Source organism: Strongylocentrotus purpuratus, unplaced genomic scaffold (assembly GCF_000002235.5).
Source record: "Strongylocentrotus purpuratus isolate Spur 01 unplaced genomic scaffold, Spur_5.0 spur5_scaffold_2, whole genome shotgun sequence".
Classification (NCBI taxonomy): domain Eukaryota; kingdom Metazoa; phylum Echinodermata; class Echinoidea; order Camarodonta; family Strongylocentrotidae; genus Strongylocentrotus; species Strongylocentrotus purpuratus.
This window is the reverse complement of record NW_022145605.1, coordinates 5,345,931-5,359,106: the sequence shown is the minus strand read 5'-3', so window position 1 is coordinate 5,359,106 and position 13,176 is coordinate 5,345,931. Positions and strand designations below refer to the sequence as shown.

The 13,176-nt window shown below is 36.9% G+C and overlaps 1 protein-coding gene across 1 annotated transcript in view; it reads right to left on the bottom strand.

The window, feature by feature from the left end:
• LOC583524 (small G protein signaling modulator 2) overlaps positions 1 to 13,176 on the bottom strand; it is a 90,712-nt gene that overhangs the window by 58,571 nt on the left and 18,965 nt on the right. The gene's annotated exons all lie outside the window — the stretch shown is intronic.

Genomic DNA, 13,176 nt, shown 5'->3' with positions numbered 1-13,176 from the left:
TCCTTTCAAATCAGAGCTTAGAAGGAAAAAGAACACATGAAGAGACAATTCAAACTGCACCTTGTATGAGTGCTTCACACAAATTTGTTTTTCTCCTTTTTTTTTTCTTTGATGTACATGCATCTCCTGTACATATGTACATGTAAATGTTTGAAAAACCAGGGATGAAGTTCTCATATTCTTTAAAAAAAATTAGTGCCATCAATGTTTTAAAATTTATTTCAAAGGATCCATCTGCAGGTAAATACAGGTAAGTGCATGTACAATACGAGTACGACAAAGAACAATATAAAGTAATCAGGAAAGACGTTTTATGACGGACTTCTTGAAAGTTATGAGAGATTGGCATTTCTGTAATTCAAGAGGTATGGTCTTGGGGACAGTCAATGTCATATGTCATGTTCTCAGGAAACATAAATTGGGACAAATTAATTTTTCACATACTTTAAAAAATTAAAGAATTGGTAAGTGTGTGAATAATTTAGTTGGTAACTGTATATGCTGTAGTGGCAGACTCACATTGTACCTACATGTACGTGGAACCTTCTTTCAATAGCCCAAATCAAACATTTGTCAGGCTTGGCAAATATTGCTTGGAAAAGCCAACACTGATTTGCCTAAACTTTATTAAACTTCTCCTTTCATGACGCAAAGGGTGCAAGATCAACAGGCCTGCACTCAAGCTGTTATACCCTGTTACAAACTTTTAAAAAAGGACTCATGGTATAACTACACATACATGTACAATGGATTCTTATATAAAACTCATATCTTCCAAATCATATTGTTCGAGACACTTCAATATATTAAAAACTCTATACATGTAAGTACAATGCTCCAAGAAGGGAAAGAGAACAGGATAGAGAGGGGGAAAGAGATAAAGGAATACAAGCACTAAGAAATATGAAGAAATGAATGAGAAATGAAAATTATAGAAGGGGGAGGGGGTACAGGAATTAGAAGCAACTAAAAAATGTATAATTATAAGACGTATGGATGGAAATAAATGAAAGAGAAGAAGCAACATCATGGCAAATTGATATGATCCTACCCCCCAAAAAATAAAAAATCACGAGATGGGCAGGATAGTCGTAACCATTTCATGTCCGCCAGCTCTACGTGTATGTCCATAAACCTCCCGTCTCATTAGAATGTCAAGCGGGCATATGGCCTGGGTTTGTCCACGCCAGCAGTCGCCAAGGCAACCAGACCAGTTACCATGGCAACACCAGGACGTTTGTAGGATGGATGTGAAAGAGGATACCGGATGAGGTTACACCCCCTCAGGGGGGCTGTGATGGGGGTTAAGGAGGTGGCTGTGGGAGGGCAGGATGGCACATTAATCCATCTGCCTCTAAGTCATAGATTATTCAGGATTAAGCGGGTAATCAATATCCAATCATCTTGGCCCACCTTTGGATTGGGTGTGCTAGCTGTGGCCTCAGTATCACCTTGGGGTATCATACCACCTGATATATCACTTACGATGGGATGATACAATATCTTATCTCGCTTCTACCTCATCTCATACTATATTATAGATTCAATGGAAGAAAAAAAAATCCACTGAATAAATATCATACATTTACTACCGGACCGCTACATATGCATACCGGTAATTCAAAGAAGACTACAACATTGGAATTAAATCTCATTAATCTCATATGTCATGCATGTAGTGTTATGAGCAAAGAAAAACTAAATAATAATGGTATTAAAAATTATCTACAAGTAGTCAATTAACAGGTACAGGAAAGGAGGTCATAGACTGAAAGGTGCAATGTTACCAAACAAAAGACACTAAAAACCAGGAGGTGCCTATTTTTTTTTCTTCACTGAAATTTGTATGATACATGTTTGTCAAGGAAATAAACAATTATTGTCAGCATTGTCAGCTCATCAGCATACTTCCACAGACCTGCACAATGCAGGTTGATTTGATCTTTCCTACAAATATACATCTGTGCTTACTTTGATTTAGAAACTTTTTGGCAATAAAATATCTTTCTCTTTCCCATCCAAATGCATGACCTTTATCATCGAGCATCACGTTTCCACTTAAAACAAAAATCAATTTCCATGCCTTTGCACTTGCTGTGAAAATGGAGACGCTAATAAAGATACTAATTTCATGGATTTTGGGAAAAGCCTAAAAATCAATGGAAAACTTTTCACCGACGGCAAGACGATCCCTGGTGAGCATCGACCAATTTCATTCCTTCTATGCTCACTCGATTTTTCTCATATTATCCAAATCCTCTAGAAGACTGTAATTTCTGATGACAATTTGATAAACTATGACTATAGCTTCGATGCAGGGGGGTGGATCTAACTTGCATACTGTAAAAAATATTAACAAATAAACAATGGGGGCAGGGGGAGAGTCAGGGATGGTGCAGGTGCAACTGACCAGACATTTCCAGGAGTGGGAGCCAACGAAACCAAATACCCAGCAATTTCAATTTATATGACTATTCTGAACATTAACTACATGTAGAAATAAAATCATACTCTAAAGTTGTAATATACCGTAATTTGTATGCGATTTTTCTCCTATTTAGGGTAGGGACTCGTTGGATTTAAAGACAGGCGGTGGCCTATACAAATGGCAAGTTCTTGTTAATTAAATTGTATGATTTCTTTTACCTGGTATACAGAATTACATATCTACTCACCTTTCATATACGTGGGACTAAACATGAGGTTAAGTACTATATGATGTCTGAGGAAATGTTCACTATGGTGTATTTGCTCAACAAACAATGAAGGAATGTCAATGAGGTGACTAGACTTCTCTCTAAATGTTTACCTAGCTTTCTTGCTTCGCTGGCTTTTATAAACAATGACTAACTTATTTACGAAATGCATGCTCTGATAATTTTTGTAAGTCACAGAATATTCATTAAGATTGATATTAAATATAGGCATTGCATTATCATGGTAGATTTCACATCCTGTACTACTTTATATAATTCATGAAAGTGTATCAATGTCCTTCAAATATGAAAGAAAGAAAGAAAATATTTAAACACCTACAGAAATGTGTTTCCACAACGAGTCCTGTCTTTATATTGTTTGCTTGCTAAAGGAATGAATTGCAGAACTTCATTGCAGTGCTTCTGCTATATCATGTTCACCTACAATCTCATAACAGTTTTATACAATCAATGATGGAGTGATATTCCTCAGTACTGTTCTGATTTCAATCATTCGGCTCATATCAAAACCTTATTTTATTTTGTGGGATTTTTCCCAAAATGAACTCACATTGAGAAACACTATTACATGTTGTACTTAAACCCTTTCTTACTCTTCACTTCAGAAAACCATCATGAAAGTTTGAGCTTTTGAGGGAATAAATACATATTCCTTCCATCTTAAATCTGATGACAATTTAGAAGGTTTCAGTGTATGAAATAGTCATACTTATGAAGTAAAGTGCATTTATATTTCAACAAATGAAATCTTCTTTTTCTAATCTATTCATCTTTAAGTCAATGACAAGTAATAAGGCTTGAATCTATCAAGTGGAGATAGGATTATGTTACATTGCATGCTTTCTTTATTGTGATAAAGCACTTTTATATTTCCACAAATAGAGCGCGTTTATCTAGGCTTGCTACTAGATATGTACATATCGTACCCCACTATCGAACCCCACTATCGTACCCCACTATACGATCGTGATTTGCGGGATGTCGCGTTTATCGACCCTTCACGATTCAAAATAAAGGCCTTGTGTCTGCCCAGCTGTTTTGACCCGGGACGCGTTATTTTTTTATGCGGCACAGATTGGGGCTTTTTTTAAAAAGGGGTCTTGATTTACAGACTAATAGTGGTCGTGTGCGTACTAGACAGTATAGTAGTCGAGGTCTGTTTTTAATAGTGTTAACATGTAATCCACTACCGTATGGAAAATCATTACATCAACAATTAAAATGAAATTGGAAATCTGAAGAGGAGGCAGCACGTCAATAAGGAGAACATCACAATAATTAGTCAATGAAACTTAGCTAACTTAAACGAAGAGGAATGTTATCTAAACACATAGTTCGCGATGGATATTCAAACTTCTTCGCAGCGCTAATGCGCTAGCGAACATGACTAGTCTCACGTACGTGCAGACACTATTCAGAAGGGAAAGAACGTACTTCCCATAGGCTCAACACGCGCCATGCCCCAATCTGTGCCGCATAAAAAAATAACGCTGCCGTTATTTTTTTATGCGGCACAGATTGGGGCTTTTTTTAAAAAGGGGTCTTGATTTACAGACTAATAGTGGTCGTGTGCGTACTAGACAGTATAGTAGTCGAGGTCTGTTTTTAATAGTGTTAACATGTAATCCACTACCGTATGGAAAATCATTACATCAACAATTAAAATGAAATTGGAAATCTGAAGAGGAGGCAGCACGTCAATAAGGAGAACATCACAATAATTAGTCAATGAAACTTAGCTAACTTAAACGAAGAGGAATGTTATCTAAACACATAGTTCGCGATGGATATTCAAACTTCTTCGCAGCGCTAATGCGCTAGCGAACATGACTAGTCTCACGTACGTGCAGACACTATTCAGAAGGGAAAGAACGTACTTCCCATAGGCTCAACACGCGCCATGCCCCAATCTGTGCCGCATAAAAAAATAACGCACCCGGGACGCAGACAGTTTCTCGGGGGTCAACTTCACACGTATGCTTGTACACAACACATGGGCGGTCTTATTTGTATGTGAGGTACAAAACAGCTTTGCGTTTATCGATCATTTTGAAACGTGATTCTGGCTGTATGTGACATACAAAACGCACCTTTTTGCGTCTTTAGATATGCCCATACCTAAAGACGTTTGAAAAAGGCTTTGCGTTTATCTACTTCTAAATTTGCCTGAAAGACGTTTGAGAAACCTGATTCTAGCCAAAAATTTCCTAGATAAACGCAACCTTAGACTCTTCTTTTTTCCCTTTTCCCCCCAATTGGAGTCTTCTCAAAGTCAGTCTGTATCTTCAAAGACCTACATCACTCTATTGGGAAACTGTAACTCTATTTGTCATCTTCCCAAAACACTGGACTCAAGAATGTCTGATTTCCGTTCCATCAACCGATTGCCACTTTGCCACGGCTAAGACAACAGTTGATGTATCCTCTTCAAAAGAGCATCAGATCTCCCCTCCTTCCTCTAACCTCATTCCTCGAAACAAAAGCCTCCGTCATTCTGCATTTCCATGGAATTGTGACGTCAGGAGGTAAAATGTGACTGCATGCCGATTTTATTTTCTTTTGTTAATGAAGCCACAGGTTTGAAGGCAAAGTAGTACACAATTAGAGCAAGCAGTGTATGGACAAGACTGCGCTCCCATCCTCAAACAGCTGACATCATCGCTGCCATGACAACAAGCATCTCTCCTCCGCAAGAGATCCACGACCAGGATGACAGATTTTTTACCAATATTCTCTTGTCCCTCCATCTCTCTCTTTCCCGATTCTCTCTCTCTCTCTCTCTGTCTCTCATCTTTCTTTCACTCTCCTCTCTCCTTTTTTTTCTCACCATTACTCTCACTCCCCCCCCCCCCCTACATGTACTTCTCTCCCCCCCCCCCCCCTCTCTCTCTCTCCCTCTATCTCTCCCTGTGACAGGAGGATGGTCTTTTCTTGGATGTTTTGTTGCTAAGGATGGAAATATGACCCTCTAGTGGTACTTGCTCCATTAGCAGCTCTCCCCCTTCGATCTCTTTTGTCAGTACCCTTACTTCATGTCGTCTTTTTTTTCTTTCCCTTTCCCTCAACAAATTCTCTCTCTCTTCATCTGGATCATATCTTAGGAACCAATCTGGAGACTGGCTAGAAAAAAAATCACGTTGGAGAGCTGAAACTCTTTGTTTTCATGAATTCAAAAGGTATCAGGTGTTACGGTAAGAGTTGTAAAATATCAGGTGGAGAAGGTCTAAATGGTCTATAACATCCATTTTGCAAATTCTCAAAGGATCACAAAATTTAGTTTAGATTAACAACCTTAACATAAAGAACTGATATCTTACTGTCCTAAATACTGGAACAGTCAACATCATTATTAAAACCATCTTTGAAGAGAGCAGCCGATCTGGCACTTCAAGGGCCTTTACATTTTACCAATTTGCAATAACTGTAGCAATCTATGAGATAAGACAATGGGCCCGTTGCACAAAACTGGGCCCTGTAGCATAAAACTTACAGTTGATGGTAACTTTGCCATCAAAGGCAACTACCATGGTAACAGGGCACAACAGCCAATCAAAATCAAGGTTTCCATGGTAGTTACCATTGATGGCAAAGTTACCACCAATGGTAAGTTTTGTGCAACGGGCCCAGATCTATGTGAATGGGTCTGATCAACATACACAAAATAACCTGTTGCAAACTGAGTTGAAATTTAAATTTAAAATGTACTGATGCATACAGTACCGGTACATCATTAAATGTTGCAAACCGAGTTGGAGAAATTACTGATGCCAGTTAACAGCCCAACGTCGTTACTGGTTCATTAATTTGCTCTATCTTACATTGTCTTTAGATAATATTTTAGGACTGCAAAAGCTTCTACACCACCTTTAAGTTTCCAATCAGTGCAGCATACAGACTGATCTAACCCTGAAGCACCCAGTTTCCATCTCACTGCTGCCTGTACCAGATGTCTGATTGCACACAGAACAAGCTGGAAGTCTATGAAAATTGAATTCAACAAAATTTCCCTGCGCTATTCCAACATTACCAGCTCACTTTACCGGTGTCAGGTGACTTTCATCCTGCATTAGCAGCCTACAACCCTGTTTGTACACCAACTCATTATGATAACCTGAGGGACCTTCAGTCTGGGCCTTTTGATGACTGAATAACATGAAAGCAGAGTCTTGGGGAATCAAATCAAATTTTCATCCTGGTTCCTGCTAGCATGCATATTTTGATTTTGATCTATAATGAAGAAAAAAATGAACCTTGATTGCCACCTTTCTCTACAGTTATAAAATGAAATACATGTACTTTATCTTTAATTCCTTGTGGTACATATTTCAAGTATTCAATTTTTTTTTTAAATTTCACATCACTTTAATGATATTTCAATGTCATATGAATGATCAGACATTTCCCAAAATGAATTATTTCTTCTAAATACTCAAATAAATTTTTATAATCGAGCAACAAGGTTTGAAGTATGACTACCAACACATATTTTGTTATAAAAATATAAACAGTAAAGAGGAGATAGAGAGGGGGCAAAGGGGATTTTTGTAGCGTTGCTCAGAGATATGACTTTGTACCGACAGTTATAGACCGACTGTTAAACAGATACAGATGTTCTGCTATATTTTTCTAGGCACTCTTGCACTGCCATCCATCTTGTATCACCTTCAGTTAATATCTGCTTTATATCATATCCCTTTATTAGCTCCAAACTCAAATCCTTCTTCTACTTTTCATTTTATCTCAAATTTTGTGTTTCCCAAATATCCCTCTTAATCCTAGCCATTTTTTCCACCATATTGGTCAGATGCTCGATTAATCTTCATCTTTTATGTGCGGGTTTCTTCACACTGTCATCCATCTTTGAATCTAGAGCATATAACACCAGGGAGAAGGGTTTATTCCCTTTACACATCTTTTGATCAAATGTCATTACACAGATGAGAGAATGTGACATTTAAAGGCAAAGGTCATGTCTTCAACACTCTTCGGTGCTATACTTCATTTCCATTGACGGTGACCGAGCAAACAATGTCTAAAAATAGACTACATGTATAAACATGAATGCATGTTTACCCAAATCATGGACCTATTACGGATGGAAATTCAACGTGATTCTTTCTTTGATCCGATGATGGTCGCCGCCTTCTGATTATGTGCATTTTAATTAGTGCTGTAGTCAAACGTTTAACCGTCCGGTATCCGACCGCCCATGGCGGATTCCGTTTTCAATTGGACGGTTTCGTTTTCCCGTTTTAAAAAAAAAATAAAATGATAATAATATTTTTTTTTTTTTTTTTTTTTTTTTTTTTTTTTTTTTAAAGTTTCGATTTATGCCCCTCCACCTGGCACTATGCCTGGCAATGTCTCCCAGCTCAGTAATCGGTGTGATGACTTACCACTTGGAAACTAGAACAACACTCCAATTTGTCTGTCATCTTGGTTTGAACTTTGAAAGTAATCTTTGTAATAGATCTCAATATATGTTCATCCAAGTTTAACACATGGTGTACCACAAGGTTCTATCCTAGGTCCTCTACTGTTTTTAATTTACATTAATGATCTTACACATTATTCTAAAACGACATTGTTACTATTATCAGGTGGGCTGTATCTATACAGACCACCTTATAATTTTGTTAAAATTGCCTTTATTATTATTTATTTATTTTATTTCTAACCACTTTTTTGTTAACAAGATAACTTAAAAATGGCTCAATCAAATGCCTTGAAATTTAGCACACATATGTATAGGCATATGGACAAAACACAGTAAAGTTTTCAACCTTGACCTTGACTGATGACGTCACCTAGGCGCAATTTTGTGAAATTTTCTGAAAATCAAATCATGATCATATCTTCATAACCAAAAGGCATTTTTCATTCATATTTGTCATGATCAAGGTCAATATCTGTCCAGTCAATTTCAGGTCAAAAAACGCGCGCGTGCGCGTACGTCCGCGCGTCAATGCGCGCGCAAAATTTTTAAATGCTCAAAATCGTCTCAAATTTATTTTGCATACGTTTCAGGTCATTTTAAGCATTTTATAAAAAATCGCGCGTACGAGCATGCGCGCGCGTTTTCGCGCGTAACACCATTAAAAAACAGAGAATCGCCATTTTTTTTTCTTTCATGATATTTGTCATATTTTTTCAAGGAATTTGATTCCATGTTTATCTCTTTATGACCATTATTAACAAGATGAGCGTAAATTCAAGATAAATGTCAGTGCGCGCGAGGTCTTTTAATACATAGCATATATGGGCAAAAACATGCCTATACAAAATCCGTTATAGCTCTTTGGAATGCACCGGGATCCTCAATTTGTTTTCATATTAAGATAGAGTATGAGTCGGAAATATGATTCCATGTCTCATTTGGCCATTAAGTGTATCGTGACATCATCACAATGGCCTTGGAACTCAAAATACGAATTTGCATATTATGACGTCAGCATATTTATGTAAAATTGATTGTATCTCTGTAAATATTGATCAATTTTCTTCAAAATTTCGATATGTTGTAGCTAAGACAATTCTCTACAAGCGCAGTAATAACCATTTTTCATTTTGATGACGTCATCATAGTGAAAATTTTGATTAAAGGCCTCATGTCAAAAACTTCATAATTTGCGTGTTATGCCTATAGAAGGTGAATTTAGTTCACGTTATGAATCTACATGATATTGTCTTTTAAGAATTTGTAAGCAGTATGTCGCTTATTTTTGCTCTATTTTGTCTCAAATGTTAGTTGACCAGCCCACCTATACTTGTTCCAAACAAGTATTATATGTCTAGTTTGTGACTAGTTCACAAGCACAAATCGGCGCCTTCAGTTAAATCACCTCGCAGTCCTTCCCACTTTTTCACACGGCCAAAAAAAAACCAAAAAAAAAACGATTTTTTTTTTTTTTTTTTTTTTTTTTTTTTTTTTTTTTTTAATTTTTTTTTTTTTTTTTAATTTTTTTTTTTATAAATCGTTTAACCGAAAACCGTCCGGTTTTGACTGGCGGTTAAACGGAATTGGAGATATCCGTGATGTTACAGCACTAATTTTAATGAGAACATTCAGCTGTTTTAACAATAACGACTGCGTAAGCATTTTCAGTCATTGACAAAGGAGCAGTTTCCCTCTCTTGAGTTTTGTTCGGATGGTGTGCTCTGTAAGAGTGTGTCCTAAATAAAAACATCACCAAGGAGGAGCAGCAAAGTTGAAAAGCAGACAATATTGGTGATATGAAATGTATTATTACTGATTTGCACACTTTCGCACACACCCATGACCTTATAAAACAATTAGAAGGTCATGATCTTTATAAGCTCTGTGCGTTGTTACTCTGGAATATTATGAGGAAATAGGGGGAAACAGGATTTTAAATCACAACCAATCCAAATATAACCTCTATCTAGTATATCAGCATGTTTTTCAATATAAAATACAGTACATGAAACAACAATTTCTGATTATAAGCCAGAACTGCACATCGATTTTCCATGATTCAGGCGAGTAATTATCTTCTGCGCATGTAGATTAACATGTGTAAAATCACTATCTTCATTCTGTCCCGGCTTTTTGGCGGTGACCATCATAAGATCAAAGTGAATAAACATGTACGGAATGTTATTGAGACGACATTGACGGAGACAATCACAATGAATTTGTTAAGAAAACAATGAATGTCCATCCTTAATAGGTCCATGCCCAAATATAAGTGACAGAGATCTGCAAATTGCCAAATATGACATATAATCATCTCATCTACCGAACAATACATTAGCCTTATTGAGCATACTCCATAATCAAGGCCATACAACCTGGCATTATAATTAAACTATAAATAATTAACCTGCCAACATTACATGCAAGGAAAATACAAACAGAACTTTATTACAAGCTTGCCCTACAATATACATGACTCACTCTACAAGAAAAGGCAGGCTATAGTACCTAATGTCAGTATTGTATCTTAAAGGTAAAGACCACCGGCTAGTGGTAAAATTGCGGTTCAAGGGTTTTGGGTGCAAAATATCCATTCAATATGCCTTCAGAGGTTTAGATGGCAATACTTCAGCCTAAATTCGCAAAAAAGTAAAAATTTATGCCCGAATGTTCAATGTCCAAGTGCATTTGCGATATTTATCCAGACGGGATCGATATGATAGTTTACCAAATATATATGTCTCAGTAGACGGTCTCCCGGCAAAATTTGTATCATCACGTATTAGTCCAAACATATTCTTTCACATGATTGGTAATAAGAGGGGGGCGTTTCCAAAACTGGTCTATACCTTTAATGCAAGCAGAGGCTACATATGATTCAATTCATCTCCATGAATTGCACAAGCAATTCAACAAATTACTCCAGGAAATTTAATCTTTTACATGCAATAAAAATCAATTTAACAAAAATCACAGTCTGTATTCTTTTCAGCCAACAACTAATGGGGCTAATGATCGTGCTAAGGCCTTGAGAAAGAGCTATAGAGGAGACAATAATGAATATGACACCTCGTTATTCTATCTACGTGTAGCATGGATGACAATCATAATTCATTCACTTTGGGTGCTCACATCATACAACTATCATTAGCAGCAGCCACAATGCAATTTAATACATCAGAAGTGACAGACTATTATCACTAGGGAGAGATGACACTTTTGTCATTATTATTATGTACAGTATGTATACAGCAGTATTCACTGCATGCACACACATGCACCATACATGGACTAGATTGAAACACTGTTCCGAGGCCCACATGATGTATTTGTGGTCGGTCCAATTACAATATCACTGCTTTTTCTTACGACACAAACTGTGCCATGTACATGTACATGTATAGTAAATGATTTTCTATACAACTGGACTCTCTCAAAATGAAATCAACATTGTCCATATTTTATTTTTGTACATGTACAAGTAGATCTTAAACAGCATTTCGAAGAAAAACTTATATTCTTGCACAAGAGTTGAAATAAATGGAAGATATACCGTTTCATCATAGAAGATTACAAATACAAGAGGACACAGATTATCCATGCAGGACCATGCTATCTGGATATATACATGTACATGTAGTATGTGGCTTTGGAAAGCTCTAAATAAGATCTTGGAAATAGAAGGAGAAAAAAAAAGACCTATGGGCTATATTAAAATTAAATTCAAGGTGTTATGTTACATGGGCAATACAAGAACGGCATATTATTAATATTATTATTATGTGTTGTGCAAGCTGGTCTCTCATATCTTGCCCTTTTTTATCATCTTGTTCCAAAACGGTACTGTCCGCATTATTCCTTCAAATTTGAGAACCAAATGTCTGGAGACTGAAAAGTCCAAACTTTCAGCACCCAGCAAAGTGAAGCAGCTACATGTATGACGTCAGAAAAAGAGAGAGAGAGAGACAGAGAGAGAGAGAGAGAGAGAGACAGACAGACAGACTGACAGACAGAGACTGAATAGAGGGGAAATAGCATTGGTGAATGATGTATTAGCTCAGCTTTGTTTAGTGAATCCACAATGCAATTCTCTCACTCACTACATGCTCAGATGGGATGGATAATGACAACTTCTATTAAACCAATCACCATCACAAGGGATAAAAAAATGTGATCTGAATAAAACTATGTACAGTGTTCCATACACGTATATACATGTACTAGCAGGACCCGCGGAAATCCGCGGGATCCTAGAGGGGGGCAGGGGGTGTAAATAGATATATAGAGACTGTCTAAATTAAAACCACCAAGAACTTTATTTGCCATTCAGGCCATTAAGAAATATACATGTTAAGCGTCCCCGCCCGCTTCCTTTTTGGGGGCCGCCTCCTATTTTTTTTTTTGAAATTTTTTGAAAAGTTTTTTTTTTTTTTTTTTTTTTTTTTTGAAAGAAAAAAAAACAGCGTCCCTGCCTGCTTCCTTTTTGGGGGCCGCCTCCTATTTTTTTTAATTTTTTTTATTTATTTATTTTTTTTGAAAGAAAAAAAACATGAAAAGCAGTGCTAAAATGTATTTCTGATTTTAAAAAAGAAAAAAAAAAATTGTCGGCCGCCATCTTGAAAAATAGCCTGAATGTCAGGAAAAATGTACGGAGCGGCCATTTTTAAAGAAAAAAAAAAAAAAAAGGGCCTCCTCCTTCTCATTTTTCGAAAAAACAGGAAGCTAAACATGTTTTTTTTTAAATTTGGCCTTATATAAAAATTAAAAAAACGATCCAACTGTACCGGTAGTTATTCTTTAAGCCACTGGAACTGCGTAGAGTTCCGTAGTGTGGCGTACCGACTACGCAGAAATTAGGCTGCGTATTAATGGGGAAATAGTCCCTGCGTAGGTTATGCGTAGGCTGGCGAAAAAAATTAAACAGTTTGAATTGTTTTCGTTCATCTTGCGTACCCCTTTCCGTCTCTCAGCATATAGTAACGTAGGCCAGCGTAGTTGTTACGCAACACTACGCAACTCTAC